Source organism: Oncorhynchus masou, chromosome 32 (assembly GCF_036934945.1).
Source record: "Oncorhynchus masou masou isolate Uvic2021 chromosome 32, UVic_Omas_1.1, whole genome shotgun sequence".
In the NCBI taxonomy this organism is placed as follows: Eukaryota; Metazoa; Chordata; class Actinopteri; order Salmoniformes; family Salmonidae; genus Oncorhynchus; species Oncorhynchus masou.
The window spans coordinates 11233293-11249642 of NC_088243.1; the positions used below are offsets into that span (position 1 = coordinate 11233293).

The 16350-nt window shown below is 41.8% G+C and overlaps 1 protein-coding gene across 2 annotated transcripts in view; it reads left to right on the forward strand.

Moving 5' to 3' along the window:
- Nucleotides 1-16350, forward strand: part of LOC135525569 (SAM and SH3 domain-containing protein 1-like) — a 103978-nt gene that overhangs the window by 1378 nt on the left and 86250 nt on the right. The gene's annotated exons all lie outside the window — the stretch shown is intronic.

Below are 16350 nucleotides of genomic sequence, written 5' to 3' on the forward strand. Positions count from 1 at the left end.
TGGCGTCACTTTACTGTTGTGACGCAAAATGCATAGCACATAGAATAAAGGTTTTATCAGATATTATTCATCCTGATCAGATGGGTGTTTTACATGGATGATAGATTGGAGATAATGTAAGACAATTACTTGAAACAATAGAACACGATGAAACGCCAAAGAAACCAGGTCTGATGACATCACATACGGTACAGATGCTCTGTGTACATCCCCTCTGATTAATGCTTATTCACGGTCAGAGAGCTAGGCAGGGTCTGCAGTTGCAGACTGTAGTATTGGCTTTAACCTTCATTGTGGTGTAACGTATAGGTCTATTTAGTAATTGGAATCAGCACCACATTGCAGCAAAGGCCAACTCCTATTCTCCAGTATGGGGTTGAGCAGACTTTTGATTTGGGTTGCTGTCTCGTGGTGTTCTAAAATAGGTTCTGTGTCAGTGGATAGTGGTTAGACCTATACCATATGAGTTTGATTTCCTGACTCTGTGAGCCAGACATGGCTGTCAAAAATGGCTCTGCCTTTTCACAAAGTCTTATTGGAGCTGAGATGTTACAACAGATGAAGAATACCTGCTTAGGCTGTGTGTTTAGGCTACAGTCTCGGGCTGCGTGTTTAGGCTACAGTCTCGGGCTGCGTGTTTAGGCTACAGTCTCGGGCTGCGTGTTTAGGCTACAGTCTCGGGCTGCGTGTTTAGGCTACAGTCTCGGGCTGCGTGTTTAGGCTACAGTCTCGGGCTGCGTGTTTAGGCTACAGTCTCGGGCTGCGTGTTTAGGCTACAGTCTCGGGCTGCGTGTTTAGGCTACAGTCTCGGGCTGCGGGTTTAGGCTACAGTCTCGGGCTGCGGGTTTAGGCTACAGTCTCTGTAAAAACTGGCACCAGTTGTCGTTCCTCGCACATGCTGACCACCATGATGGATTTATTTAAAGAGATGAAGTCCAGAAAGGCTTATTTTGGGAAACTTTCTGAATAGCTAATTCTTTAACTCGTACACACCCACCCAGGAGGACCCACTGAACCAAAGCAGCCTGCTGCGCATCTCACTCAGATGTATAAACAACAAATCACATTTCTCCTTTCCCAAAAATGTATTAAAAACCTTGCCACAGATTCAAATCCTTTCTTTTGGAAATCAAAATCTATTCTAATGGTCAGCCGCTGATACATTTTAGTGAAACAATAGGTGGTTGTGTTGACACTAATTTCAGTGCTGTATCAAAATCTGTGCAACCCCTGGAATCCCCTGTCACAAAAATCCTGGCAAAATGCATCAGTCATAGAATGAAAAAGGTTTATCATATTATCCATCCTGATCAGTTTTTATGTAATTTTTTTTTACATGGATGAAACATTGGAGATAATATTACTTGAAACAAATAGAACACTATGAAACCCCAAACAAACCAGACCTGGTCTTCATAGCAGATTTAGAAAAGGCCTTTTGTTTAATTATAACTAGAATTTTTATATAAATGCCTAGACTATTTCAATTTGGGAGAATCTCTTATTCAACGGATTAGATACAGTATGTATAGTAACCCCAAGTGTAAAATATTAAATAAAGGTTACTTCAAGTATTGAACTGACAATAGGAGTTAAACTAGGTTGTCAATCTATGCCGATGACTCAAGACTTCCCTAAAGTCCACCATCTTGATCACTGCACAGTGGAGGGTCTAGATCATTTATCTAGCCTCTCTGAACTCAAACCAAATTATGAAAAGTGTACCACATTATGTATTGGATCATTTAGAAGACCACATTTACATTACCCTATAGTTTACCAATTAAGTGGTCAAATCAAATTGTATTTGTCACATACACATGGTTAGCAGATGTTATTGTGAGTGTAGCGAAATGCTTGTGCTTCTAGTTCGGACAGTGCAGTATATCTAAAAAGTAATTTAACAATTCCCCAACAACTACCTAATTCACACAAATCTAAGTGGTTGAGTGAGAATATGGATGAGCGATGGCCGAGCGGCATAGGCGAGGTGCAATAGATGGTATAAAATACAGTATATACATGGGATACGAGAAATGTAAGATATGTTAACATGATTAATATTAAAGTGGCATAATTTAGAGTGCATTGTATAAAGTGACAAGTGATCCATTTCAATAAAGTGTCAAGTGATTGGGTCTCAATGTAGGCAGCAGCCTCTCTGAGTTAGTCATTGCTGTTTAGCAGTCCGATGGCCTTGAGATAGAAGCTGTTTTCAGTCTCTCAGTCACAGCTTTGATGCACCTGTACTGACCTCGCCTTCTGGATGGTAGCGGTGTGAACAGGCAGTGGCTCGGGTGGTTGATGTCCTTGATGATGTTTTTTGCCTTCATGTGACATCGGGTGTTGTATGTCATGGAGGGCAGCCCGACAGAATGATCTTGATTGTGCGTCTGTTAAAAGTTTGTCAGGGTTTTTGGTGACAAGGCACATTTTCTTCAGCCTCCTGAGGTTGAAGAGGTGTTGTTGCGCCTTCACCACACTGTCTGAGTGGACCATTTCAGTTTGTCTGTGATGAGTATGCTGAGGAACTTAAAACTTTCCACCTTCTCCACCCTTTGATGTGGATAGGAGGGTGCTCCCTCTGCTGTTTCCTGAAGTCCATGATCATCTCCTTTTGTTTTGTTGATGTTGAGTGAAAGGTTATTTTCTTGGCACCACAATCCCAGGGCCCTTGCCTCTTCACTGTAGGCTGTCTTGTCATTGTTGGTAATCCGGCCTATTACTGTTGAAAACTTGATGAACAAGTTGGAGGTGTGCATGGCCACGCAGTCATGGGTGAACAGGGAGTACAGGAGGGGGCTGAGCGCGCACATTTGTGGGGCCCCAGTGTTGACGGTCAGTGAAGTGGAGATGTTGTTTCCTACCTTCACCAGTTGGGGGCGGCCTGTCAGGAAGTCCAGGACCCAATTTCATAGGGCTGGGTTGAGACCCAGGGCCTCCAGCTTGATGATGAGCTTGGAGGGTGCTATGGTGTTGAATGCTGAGCTGTTGTCAATGAACAGCATTCTTACATAGGTATTCCTTTTCAGGTGGGGTAAGGCAGTGTGATAGCGATTGCGTCGTCTGTTGACCTATTGGGGTGGTATGCAAACTGAAGTGGGTCTAGGGTGGCTGATAAGGTGGAGGTGATATGAGCCTTGACTAGTCTCTCAAAGCACATCATGATGACAAGTGAGTGCTATGGGGTGGTAGTCATTTAGTTATCTTTGCCTTCTTGGGTTCAGGAACAATGGTAGCCATCTTGAAGCATGTGGGGACAACAAACTGGGATAGAGAGTGATTAAATACAGTGGTGCCTCCTTCAAAAGTTGCGATCTTACACCGCGGGACTTAGAGGTACCCAGCGTCATTGCTTCATTGCTCCAGACCTCCACAAGGGGGAGTTAGAGTACTCATTATACATTTGGGTCCCACTGTTTTTATATGACCAATCATATCGAGTCGTTCCAATGACGAATTTGACGCAAGCCACCCGTCCCTGGTGACTTTCTTCAGCAAAGATGGCTGACAAAACATTACGGTGGAAGGAAATGTATGTAATTATAACGTCATAACGAGTCAAGCAAAACATGTTCAATTGAGAGTAATATGTTAGTTAATGTAGAGACAAACGATTGTGCATGTTTTTTTGTCAATTGATTTTTCGAAAATCGCTATTTAGCAAGTTAGCTGACTAGCTAACATTAGCCAGCTAGCTAGCAGGTGTTATAACATTGTAATTTGTGTTTATTGTTTTAGGGCCTCCTGAGAACCAGCAAACCAGGCTGTCATCTTGGGAAACAGTGGATCTAAAGAATCTATCTAGCTAAAACATTTACTGCAAATTGAATGTACAATTGTGTAAGCTTGCCTTGCAATGCAGCTGAAGTAACATAGCTAGCTAACTATTTACTTTCTTATTGTGTAGTGGAGGATAAAATTAACTACATGCCTATGGATGTGTAGCTAGCTACAGTATGTAGCCGATCTGCATATCGACCCTAAAACTATAGGTTCTGAACTAATATTCATACCAATCTATGAACCCCAGCTATCATAGTTGTTGTATCAACTTCAAGTCTGAATGGCATTAATGAAGCCTAATGATTGAGTAGAATATAATAACTGTATTGTGCCAAGGGTGCAAGCCCTAAATACATGTACTGTAGTTAATACCACGCATGAGGTCCCCACATTGTAGCCTGTACATTGAGTTTATTCACTGATCATGTACTCTTCCTTGGCAAATGAAGGTGCGGTTCAGGTATGAATCTCTGTGAGACATTCTTTTTTTTAATCATATCCAAGACCAGGTGTATCAAACTCCATTCTTTGAATGATGCTGTGTCTACATGTATGTATTACGATTATATACTTGAACAGTGTTTACCTCTACTTCTCCTAGGACATCAATGATTACACATTGTAACTATGCAATAGACTAGAAACATGATTCAAGTAAAGGCTGACTTGTAATTCATATATACAGAGGAATAAGAAAAAATATGCGTATTTAACTCCCTTCATCTGCATTAATAATACATGCATTATAATTATAATAATTGTAATATTATAAGTATAAGTTCAATCTGTACTTCAATGGTGTAGAAGACAATGGGAAAGAGGTGAGAACAGAGGCAGACAGCATATGATTAATGAATTACAGGGGCGGCAGGGTAGCCTAGTGGTTAGAGCGTTGGACTAGTAACCGGAAGGTTGCGAGTTCAAACCCCCGAGCTGACAAGGTACAAATCTGTCGTTCTGCCCCTGAACAGGCAGTTAACCCACTGTTCCCAGGCCATCATTGAAAATAAGAATGTGTTCTTAACTGACTTGAGTGTTTAATTAAAAAATTTAAATTAATATTCTCTGTTCATTTTTAATTTTTAATTTATTTCACCTTTATTTAACCACATAGGCTAGTTGAGAACAAGTTCTCATTTACAACTGCGACCTGGCCAAGATAAAGCATAGCAGTGTGAACAGACAACACAGAGTTACACATGGAGTAAATAATTAACAAGTTAATAACACGGAAGAAAAAAAAGTCTATATACATTGTGTGCAAAAGGCATGAGGGGGTAGGCAAATAATTACAATTTAGCAAATTAACACGAGTGATAGATGGTCATGTACAGGTAGAGATACTGGTGTGCAGAAAAGTAAATATAAACAGTATGGGGATGAGGTATGAAAATTGGGTGGGCTATTTACCGATGGACTATGTACAGCTGCAGCGATCGGTTAGCTGCTCAGATAGCAGATGTTTGAAGTTGGTGAGGGAGATAAAAGTCTCCAACTTCAGCAATTTTTGCAATTCGTTCCAGTCACAGGCAGCAGAGAACTGGAACGAAAGGCGGCCAAATGAGGTGTTGGCTTTAGGGATGATCAGTGAGATACACCTGCTGGAGCATGTGCTACGGGTGGGTGTTGTCATCGTGACCAGTGAACTGAGATAAGGCGGAGCTTTACCTAGCATGGACTTGTAGATGACCTGGAGCCAGTGGGTCTGACGACGAATATGTAGCGAGGGCCAGCCGACTGGAGCATACAGGTCGCAGTGGTGGGTGGTATAAGGTGCTTTAGTAACAAAACGGATGGCACTGTGATAAACTGCATCCAGTTTGCTGAGTAGAGTATTGGAAGCTATTTTGTAGATGACATCGCCGAAGTCGAGGATCGGTAGGATAGTCAGTTTTACTAGGGTAAGTTTGGCGGCGTGAGTGAAGGAGGCTTTGTTGGGGAATAGAAAGCCGACTCTAGATCTGATTTTAGATTGGAGATGTTTGATATGAGTCTGGAAGGAGAGTTTACAGTCTAGCCAGATACCTTGGTACTTATAGATGTCCACATATTCTAGGTCGGAACCATCCAGGGTGGTGATGCTAGTCGGCCGTGCGGGTGCATGCAGGGAACGGTTGTAAAGCATGCATTTGGTTTTACTAGCGTTTAACCCTGTAGAGACTGCCAGAGGACCGGACAACATGCCCTCTGATTTGACGCACTGAACTCTGTCTGCAAAGTAGTTGGTGAACCAGGCAAGGCAGTCATTAGAAAAACCGAGGCTACTGAGTCTGCCAATAAGAATATGGTGATTGACAGAGTCGAAAGCCAGAGTTGATGAAGACGGCTGTACAGTACGGTCTTTTATCGATGGCGGTTATGATATCGTTTAGTACCTTGAGCGTGGCTGAGGTGCACCCGTGACCGGCTCGGAAACCAGATTTCACAGCGGAGAAGGTACGGTGGGATTCGAGATGGTCAGTGACCTGTTTGTTGACTTGGCTTTCGAAGACCTTAGATAGGCAGGGCAGGATGGATATAGGTCTGTAACAGTTTGGGTCCAGGGTGTCTCCCCCTTTGAAGAGGGGGATGACTGCGGCAGCTTTCCAATCCTTGGGGATCTCAGACGATATGAAAGAAAGGTTGAACAGGCTGGTAATAGGGGTTGCGACAATGGCGGCGGATAGTTTCAGAAATAGATGGTCCAGATTGTCAAGCCCAGCTGATTTGTACGGGTCCAGGTTTTGCAGCTCTTTCAGAACATCTGCTATCTGGATTTGGGTAAAGGAGAACCTGGGGAGGCTTGGGCAAGTAGCTGCGGGAGAGGCGGAGCTGTTGGTCGAGGTTGGAGTCGCCAGGAGGAAGGCATGGCTAGCCGTTAAGAAATGCTTGTTAAAGTTTTCGATGATCATGGATTTATCGGTGGTGATCGTATTACCTAGCCTCAGTGCAGTGGGCAGCTGGGAGGAGCTGCTCTTGTTCTCCATGGACTTTACAGTGTCCCAGAAGTTTTTGGAGTTAGAGCTACAGGATGCAAATTTCTGCCTGAAGAAGCTGGCCTTGGCTTTCCTGACTGACTGCGTGTATTGGTTCCTGACTTCCCTGAACAGTTGCATATCGCGGGGACTATTCGATGTTATTGCAGTCCGCCACAGGATGTTTTTGTGCTGGTCGAGGGCAGTCAGGTCTGGAGTGAACCAAGGGCTATATCTGTTCTTAGTTCTGCATTTTTTGAACGGAGCATGCTTATCTAAAATGGTGATGAAGTTCCTTTTTAAAGATTGACCAGGCATCCTCAACTGACGGGATGAGGTCAATATCCTTCCAGGATACCCGGGCCAGGTCAATTAGAAAGGCCTGCTCGCAGAAATGTTTTAGGGAGCGTTTGACAGTGATGAGGGGTGGTTGTTTGACTGCGGATACAGGCAATGAGGCAGTGGTCACTGAGATCCTGGTTGAAGACAGCTGAGGTGTATTTGGAGGGCCAGCTGGTCAGGATGACGTCTATGTTTACCTGGTGGGTTCCTTGATGATTTGTGTGATATTGAGGGCATCTAGCTTAGATTGTAGGACTGCCGGGGTGTTAAGCATATCCCAGTTTAGGTCACCTAACAGAACAAACTCTGAAGCTAGATGGGGGCGATCAATTCACAAATGGTGTCCAGGGCACAGCTGGGAGCTGAGGGGGGTTAGTAACAGACAGCAACAGTGAGAGACTTATTTCTGGAGAGTAATTTTTAAAATTAGTAGTTCGAACTGTTTGGGTATGGACCTGGAAAGTATAACATTACTTTGCAGGCTATCTCTGCAGTAGACTGCAACTCCTCCCCCTTTGGCAGTTCTATCTTGACGGAAAATGTTATAGTTGGGTATGGAAATCTCAGAATTTTTGGTGGCCTTCCTAAGCCAGGATTCAGACAAGGCAAGGACATCAGGGTTAGCAGAGTGTGCTAAAGCAGTGAGTATAACAAACTTAAGGAGGAGGCTTCTGATGTTGACATGCATGAAACCAAGGCTTTTTCGATCACAGAAGTCAACGAATGAGGGTTCCTGGGGACATGCAGGGCCTGGGTTTACCTCCACATTACCCGCGGAACAGAAGAGGAGTAGTACGAGGGTGCGGCTAAAGGCTATCAAAACTGGTCACCTAGAGCGTTGGGGACAAAGAATAAAAGGAGCAGATTTCTGGGCATGGTAGAATATATTCATGAAGAGTGGAACTAGGGTCTCCATTGTAAACTAAAACAATGATAACTAACCTGAACAACAGTATACAAGGCATATTGACATTTTGAGAGAGACATACAGCGAGGCGTACAGTAATCGCAGGTGTTGATTGGGAGAGCTAGCTAAAACAGCAGGTGAGACAACAACACCAGGTAAAATGGTGTTGACTAGGCAGAGAGGGTCGGATTAACTACACACAGAGCCTGAGTGCGGCTGAGGCCGACCGATAAAAACAAACAAACAGAATGGAGTACCGTGATTAATGGACAGTCCAGCAGGCATCAGCTATGTAGCCAAGTGATCAGTGTCCAGCAGACATCAGCTATGTAGCCAAGTTTACAGCAACGATCCAGTGGAGTATTGGGCTCTAGCCGTGTATGAGTGTGGTCCGGGTGAACAGCTGAGTAGGCCAGGAAGTGGGCCTCAGGGATAGCTTCGGTACTGCGTGCAAGCTAGCTGTGAAGATCAGAAGTATCACAATTATAGTGTCTCTAGCGGGGTCTCCTAACCAGCCTTGGGCTCCCAGTTGGCCCGAAGGTTATCTTAAGAGCGAGTGAGGTGGAGATGACGGGACTGGTTTCCTCTCTCACGTCAAAACATACCTGCAGATGAGAGATGGGCTAAATCATGCTCTCCCTCTAAGTGGCTACAGAGTACTTTATGCTGAAAAACATACACATGAGGACAAACAATAGCAGATAATGTCAATTGAATATACTGTATGTGATGCAGACACCTATCGGAGTGTACCTGAAACGTTTAAATATAGAGGACTATGTGTCTCACCACTTTGTTATTGCAAGGCTAACCCCCAGGGAAATCATGACTTGGCAGCAACAGATAGTCCCGTGAAAATGGCTGAGTGTTTATTTGGTGTAAATCTGAAAATTAGCAGTTGACATCTTAAGTAAAAAAATAAAAAATAAATCATGCATGTGAGACATTCAGGTTGTACAACAAGACAGGCAGAGAGGAAGAGAGAAACATAACACAACTGTTTAATTGCCTCTGGTTATGGACACTTTTGCCAGCAATAAAGTTTCCACGGCCTGTTCCTCGGACAGTGAACCTCTGGCAATATCTACATTTTCCACCCCTTGATCAGCTCGCACTCTGAAGTAAAGAAAATAGCTTATTTTTTGTAGATGTGAAAACAATAACTGAGATATGATTAATTAGAGAAGAATCCCCATCAGAGAAGAATCCCCATCAGCCCCTCGAAAGTGAGGCAGCTTGCATTTCTGAATGCAAATCTCTCATAAAAGCAAAATATGGTCAGCATTGCTGTGTGCTGCTGGTTATAACATGGCAATAAAGAAGAATGAGAAAAGAGGGACCAGTTTAATGTTTTAAGTGGGATGCTGCAGTTTTTGCACATAATGTATTTGTCTTTGATATGGTGCAATATTCTATTTTACTGTTCAGAATGTATTAGTTTTGAATGGTTGCATTTATATGCCCTTTGTTTATGTACATTTAAAAAGTAATACTTTAAATGCAAATGTATAACAAACCAATGCATTTTTAAATACATTGTGGTTAAAAGCTCTCTGGGATATGTGGGACGGTAGCGTCCCACCTCGCCAACAGCCAGTGAAATTGCAGAGCGCCAAATTCAAAACAGAAATCCCATAATTTAAATTCCTCAAACATACAAGTATTTTACACCATTTTAAAGATACACTTGTTGTAAATCCAGCCACAGTGTCCGATTTCAAAAAGGTATTACGACGAAAGCAAGCAACGATTATGTTAGGTCAGTACCTAGTCACAGAAAAACACAGCCATTTTTCCAGCCAAAGAGAGGAGTCACAAAAAGCAGAAATAGAGAGAAAATGAATTGCTAACCTTTGATCTTCATCAGATGACACTCATAGAACTTCATGTTACACAATACATGTATGTTTTGTTCGTTAAAGTTCATATTTATATCCAAAAATCTGTTTACATTGACGCGTTACGTTCAGTAATGTTTTGCTTCCAAAACATGCGGTGATTTTGCAGAGAGCCACATCAATTTACATAAATACTCATCATAAATGTTGATGAAAATACAAGTGTTATGCATGGAATTTTAGAGCTACTTCTCCTTAATGCAGCCACTGTGTCAGATTTCAAAAAAGCTTTACCAAAAAAGCACACCATGCAATAATCTGAGTACAGCACTCAGACAACAAAACAAGCCATACAGATATCCACCAACAGAAGTCAGAAATAGCATTATAAATATTCACTTACCTTTGATGATCTTCATCAGAATGCACTCCCAGGAATCCCAGTTCCATAATAAATGTTTGATTTGTTCGATTATGTCCAAATACCAAATTTGTCTTTGCACGTTTAGTACACAATCCAAACTCACGAGGCGGGGGCAAGTCCAGGCGAAAGTTCAGACGAAAAGTCATATTATAGTTCGTAGAAACATGTCAAACAATCTTTAGGATGTTTTTAACATAAATCTTCAATAATGTTCCAACTGGAGAATTCCTTTTTCTGTAGAAATGCAATGGAACACAGGGAACTCTCGCGTGAGCGCGCGTGATTAGCTCATGGCACTCTGCCAGACCCCTGACTCAATCAGCTCTCATTTCCCCTCCTTCACAGTAGAAGCCTCTAACAAGGTTCTAAAGACGGTTGACATCTAGTGGAAACCTTAGGAAGTGCAATATGACCCCATAGACACTGCATATTCGATAGGCAATGACTTGAAAAACTACAAACCTCAGATTTCCCACTTCCTGGTTGGATTTTTTCTCAGGTTTTTGCCTGCCATATGAGTTCTGTTATACTCACAGACATTATGCCAAGATAATCCATCCACAAGACAGTGTGGCTTATCAATAAGATAAGGGTATTGACCTGACTGCAGTTCAGTGGGCAAATGCTCACCTTCGATGGCCACTGGCACGCTGGAGAAGTGTGCTCTTCATGAATGAATCCCGGTTTCAATTGTACTGGGCAGATGGCAAACAGCAAGCATGACGTTGTGTGGGCGAGTGGTTTGTTGATGTCAACATTGTGAACACAGTGCCCCATCGTGGCGGTGGGGTTACAACGAACACAATTGCATTTTATCAATGGCAAATTGAATGAACACCGTGTCGCAAGGATTTGTACACAATTCCTGGAAGCTGAAAATGTTTCAGTTCATCCATGGCCTGCATACTCACCAGACATGTCACCCATTGAGTTTGGGATGATCTGGATCAACGTGTAAGACAGAGTGTTCCAGTTCCCGCCAATAACCAGCAACTTCGCACAGCCTTATTCCCTCTATGCGAAGGATATGTGTCATGCTCCATGATGCATATAGTGGTCACACCAGATACAGACTGGTTTCCTGATCCACGCCCCTTCGGCGATGTCATTTATAAAATAGCCTCCTACACTTTACTCAGCAAATTGGATGCGGTCTATCACAGTGCCATCCGTTTTGTCCCATAGCCCCATATACTACCCACCACTGTGACCTGTATGCTCTCGTCGGCTGGCCCTCACTAAATATTTATCGCCAAACCCACTGGCTCCAGGTCATCTATAAGTCTATGCTAGGTAAAGCCCCTCCTTATTTCAGCTCACTGGTCACCATAGCAACACCCACCCGTAGCACTCGCTCCAGCAGGTATATTTCACTGGTCGGCTGGAACGAATTGCAAAAATCACTGAAGCTGGAGACATATCTCCCTCTCTAACTTTAAGCATCAGCTATCAGAGCAGCTTACCGATCACTGGACCTGTACACAGCCAATCTGTAAATAGAACACCCAACTACCTCATCCCCATATTGTTACTCATCCTCTTGCTATTTTGTGCAAGTAGAGATACTGGGGTACATCTATCACTCCAGTGTTAATGCTAAATTGTAATTATTTAGCCTCTATGGCCTATTTATTGCCTTACCTCCCTCCTCGTATACATTTGCACACAGTGTACATAGATTTTTCTATTATGTTATTGACTACGTATGTTTGTAACTCTGTTTTTGTCGCACTGCTTTGCTTCGTCTTGACCAGGTCGCAGCTGTAAATGAGAACTTGTTCTCAACTGGCCTACCTAGTTAAATAAAGCTAAAAATACATTTTTTAAAAATACATAATTAAAATGCCTAATTTCCCGGCGGCATCCCCCTTGCGTGTCCATAATGCACCCTAAAAGAAATCCATGCCTTTTGCAGCCGTTCTCCCTAGATGTTCCCCGCTCCGAAGCACCTCTCATCTCACTCACACAGCTCTCCATCAGGTGATCAGGTCATTCTCACAGGCTACAAGTGAAGACCGATACATCGGGACACAACTGTGCCTTGTGAAATTCTGTGGTGCATTGTGAAGATATTCAAAGTGCTGTCCACATTTACGTCAGCCAACAAGATGAGTAGGCCTAACGAACAGCAAAATGCACTAGCCGATGTCAATCTACTATCCCCCCCATAGTACAAAACCTGAACTATTCTGTGCAAGAGATGGATAAATATTCCAAACATCGTCTGGGACAGTAGTGGGATGTGATAGATCCCAAGTTGGTGCAAAACCACTAGCATAAAAAGAAACTGACACAACAGATCAGAATGTTTAGCTTCATGTTGATAAACATTTAGGCTATTTCTTCACATTATAAGCTCAGAAATGTGCACATGGCAGTAGGCTATAAGCATGAATGTTCCATTAGCGGAAAACACAATTATCAAAAGTGACCACAAATGCAATTATGCATGTAATGCTTTTATTATAAAGGTGCATTTTTTTATGGTGAAAATGATCTTCCCCAAACTTAAAACTCTCACGCTGCATACAGTATGCCAGTTAGGCTCTACACCCCATGGAAAGAGGATCAATTTGCTTCATTTTAAGAAGTTATTTGGCCACTTTAGTTGTGATGCAAATCTTATCAAAACATAAATGCTTATGTGCTGGGCTGCATGAGTTGTGTGACTATGATTTGAATAAGAAACAAAGGCATTGTTTCTTAAGCTGAGCATCATTCACAAGTGATGGGCTAATATTGACACCCATCAGACTATTCTCGATTTAATCTGGTCTTTATGTATACTAAATGTGTGAAATTTGTTTTTATTTAGAATGGACAATTTTCATGCACCTGTCTCGAAGCAGGGGAATAAATGCATGTAATCTCTGCACTTAAATAGTGAATGGAGAATGCGTTTCTTGTGGTTAATTTTCATACCAGCCAGGTAGTCACCACAACAGACTTATTTACACTCCTAGACTTTTTCACATTTTGTTTTTACAGCCTGAATTTAAAATGGATTAAATTGAGACATTTTGTTACTGGCCTACAAACACTACCCCATAATGTCAAAGTGAAATTATGTTTCATTTGAAATTAAATGTTTAAATGTCCCGTTTGTTATGGAAAAGGTGCTTAACAAGTCACATAATAAGTTGCATGGACTCAATCTGTGTGCAATAATAATGACTACCTTCTCTGTACCCCACATACAGATAATTGTAAGGTCCCTCAGACGAGCAGTGAATTTCAAACACAGATTCAACCACACAAACCAGGGAGGTTTTCCAATGCCTCGCAAAGAAGGGCACCTTTTGGAAAATAAAAAAGCAGACATTCAATATCCCCTTTTGAGCATGGTGTTACACTTTGGATGGTGTATCAATACACCTAGTCACAACAAAGATACAGGCGTCCTTCCTAACTCAGTTGCCGAAGAGGAACGACATTGCTTAGGGATGTCACCATGAGGCCAATGGTGACTTAATGTCTGTGACAGGAGAACTGAGGATGGATCAACAACATTGTAGTTACTCCACAATACTCACTTAATTGACAGAGTGATAGAAAGAAGCCTGTACAGAATAAAATATTTCAAAACATGCATCTTGTTTGCAATAAGGCACTAAACTAATACTGAAGAAAAATTGGCAAAGCAATGAACCTTTTGTCCTGATTACAAAGTGTTATGTTTGGGGCAAATCCAGCACAACACATTACAGAGTAGAACGCTCCATATTTTCATGCATAGTGGTAGCTGCATCATGTTATCATGAGTACACTTGTAATCGTTGACAGGAGTGCTTTAAGGATTAAAAAGAAACTGAATGTTGCTAAGCACAGGCAAAATCCTAGAGGAAAACCAGGTCTACTTTACATCAGACATTGGGAGTTTAATTCCTGAGTGGTCGAGGTACACTTTTAACTTAAATCTGCTTAAATCTATGGCAAGACTTGAAAATGGCTGTCTAGCAATGATCAACAATCAACTTGACAGAGCTTGAAGAATCTTAAAAAGCATTGACAAATATTGTACAATCCAAGTTTGCAAAGCTCTTAGACTTTTCCAAAAAGACTGCCGAAGGTGCTTCTATAAATTGACTCGGGTGTGTGAATATTTAAACTACCATTTAAAAGTTTGGGGTCACTTAGAAATGTCCTTGTTTTTGAAAGAACACTTTCTTTGTCCATTTTAAAAATAACATCTTATTGATCAGAAATACAGTGTAGACATTTACAACATTGACTATTGTAGCTGCAAGCGGCTTATTTTATTTGTATGGAATATCTACATAGGCGTACAGAGGCCCATTATCAGCAACCATCACTCCTGTGTTCCAATGGCACATTGTGTTTTGCTAATCCAAGTTTATCAATTTAAAAGGCAAATTGATTATTAGAAAACCCTTTTGCAATTATGTTAGCACAGCTGAAAACTGTTGTCCTGATTAAAGAAGCATTAAAACTGGCCTTCATTAGACTAGTTGAGTATCTGGAGCATCAGCAATTGTGGGTTCGATTACAGGCTCAGAATGGCAAGAAACAAATACCTTTCTTCAGAAACTCATCAGTCTATTCTTGTTCTGAGAAATGAAGGCTGTTCCATGCGAGACATTGCCAAGAATCTGAAGATCTTGTACAACGCTGTGTACTACTCCCTTCACAGAACAGTGCAAACTGTCTCTAACCAGAATAGAAAGAGGAGTGTGAGGCCCCGGTGTACAACTGAGCAAGAGGACAAGTACATTAGTGTCTAGTTTGAGAAACAAATGCCTCACAAGTCCTCAACTGGCAGCTTCATTAAATAGAACCTGCAAAACACCAGTCTCAACGTCAACAGTGAAGAGGCGACTCCGGGATGCTGGCCATCCAGGCAGTGTTCCTCTGTCCAGTGTCTGTGTTCTTTTGCCCATTTTAATCTTTTCTTTTTATTGGCCTGTCTAAGATATGGCTTTTTCTTTGCAGCTCTGTCTAGAAGGCCAACATCTCTGAGTCGCCTCTTCACTAGACACTCTAATGTACTTGTCCTCTTGCTCAGTTGTGCACCGGGGTCTCCCACTCCTCTTTCTATTCTGGTTGTTCTGTGAAGGGAGTAGTAGGTGTAACATTCAGGTGTAACACCACAAACAAATGAAAGGGCTGTGAACAGTTTCTGAAGACACTGTACATAATGTTAATGAAAGTTTGAGGCTACACACGGCTTACTGCAGAGGGTCACTCTGTGACTCACTACTGACATTTCTATATGTATGGAGGCACATGCAAACTGATTTAGAGTTGTCCTTTAGTGTGGGTAATTTCCATTCTAGCGTAGCCAGAAAATATTTTTGGCATCTCAGATTGTGTTGGCAACACAAAAGTAATTGGGATGAAGGAGTTTGAGAAAATCATGATGGCCATTTTAGACCTATACATGCCTCCTGTAACACCCTATGATCTGTGAACCGAACTTAATACAGACAACATCTTGGTTCATAATACTCCTTATAGTGTGCTCTTTAATATGGAGTATGTCTAGATTCTGAAGTAGTTTTTCAGATGAATATCACAAAAGTACCCTTTTTTGGTTTGACTTATTTTTAGACATTGGTTGTAATAATATACTCTTCAAACAGAGTGGTGCTCTCTGGTACTTTTAATGACATGGCACATTTTATACAACAAAATTGACATTATAGATCACTAACCAATCACAGCCATGCTTTAGGATTGCAAATGTGATGTACTTGTAGACTATATTGTTCCAAACAATGTCTTAAAATGAACAAATTCAAAAAGGGTTGTTTTGAGAGATTCATATAAATGTGAACATTTGTGTTTCAGAATCTGGATATATTTCATATGGTAGAGTTATACACTATGGAGTATAATTACATCAAGATGCTGTCTATCATGGATGGTTCATAGATCATATGGTCTTGCAGGAGGCATGCATAGGTCTACAAAGTGCATAAAATGGCCAGTTACATCATGTTTTTCAAATAAATGGTTTGTGAGACAAGTAATGTCAAAAATCTTTGCAATGAAATTTCTATTTGAGAATGTATGGGCTACGCTGGCGTGGAGTTGCTGCACAGATGTTTTAGTCAGCCCGATCATTGGCAGAGATGATAG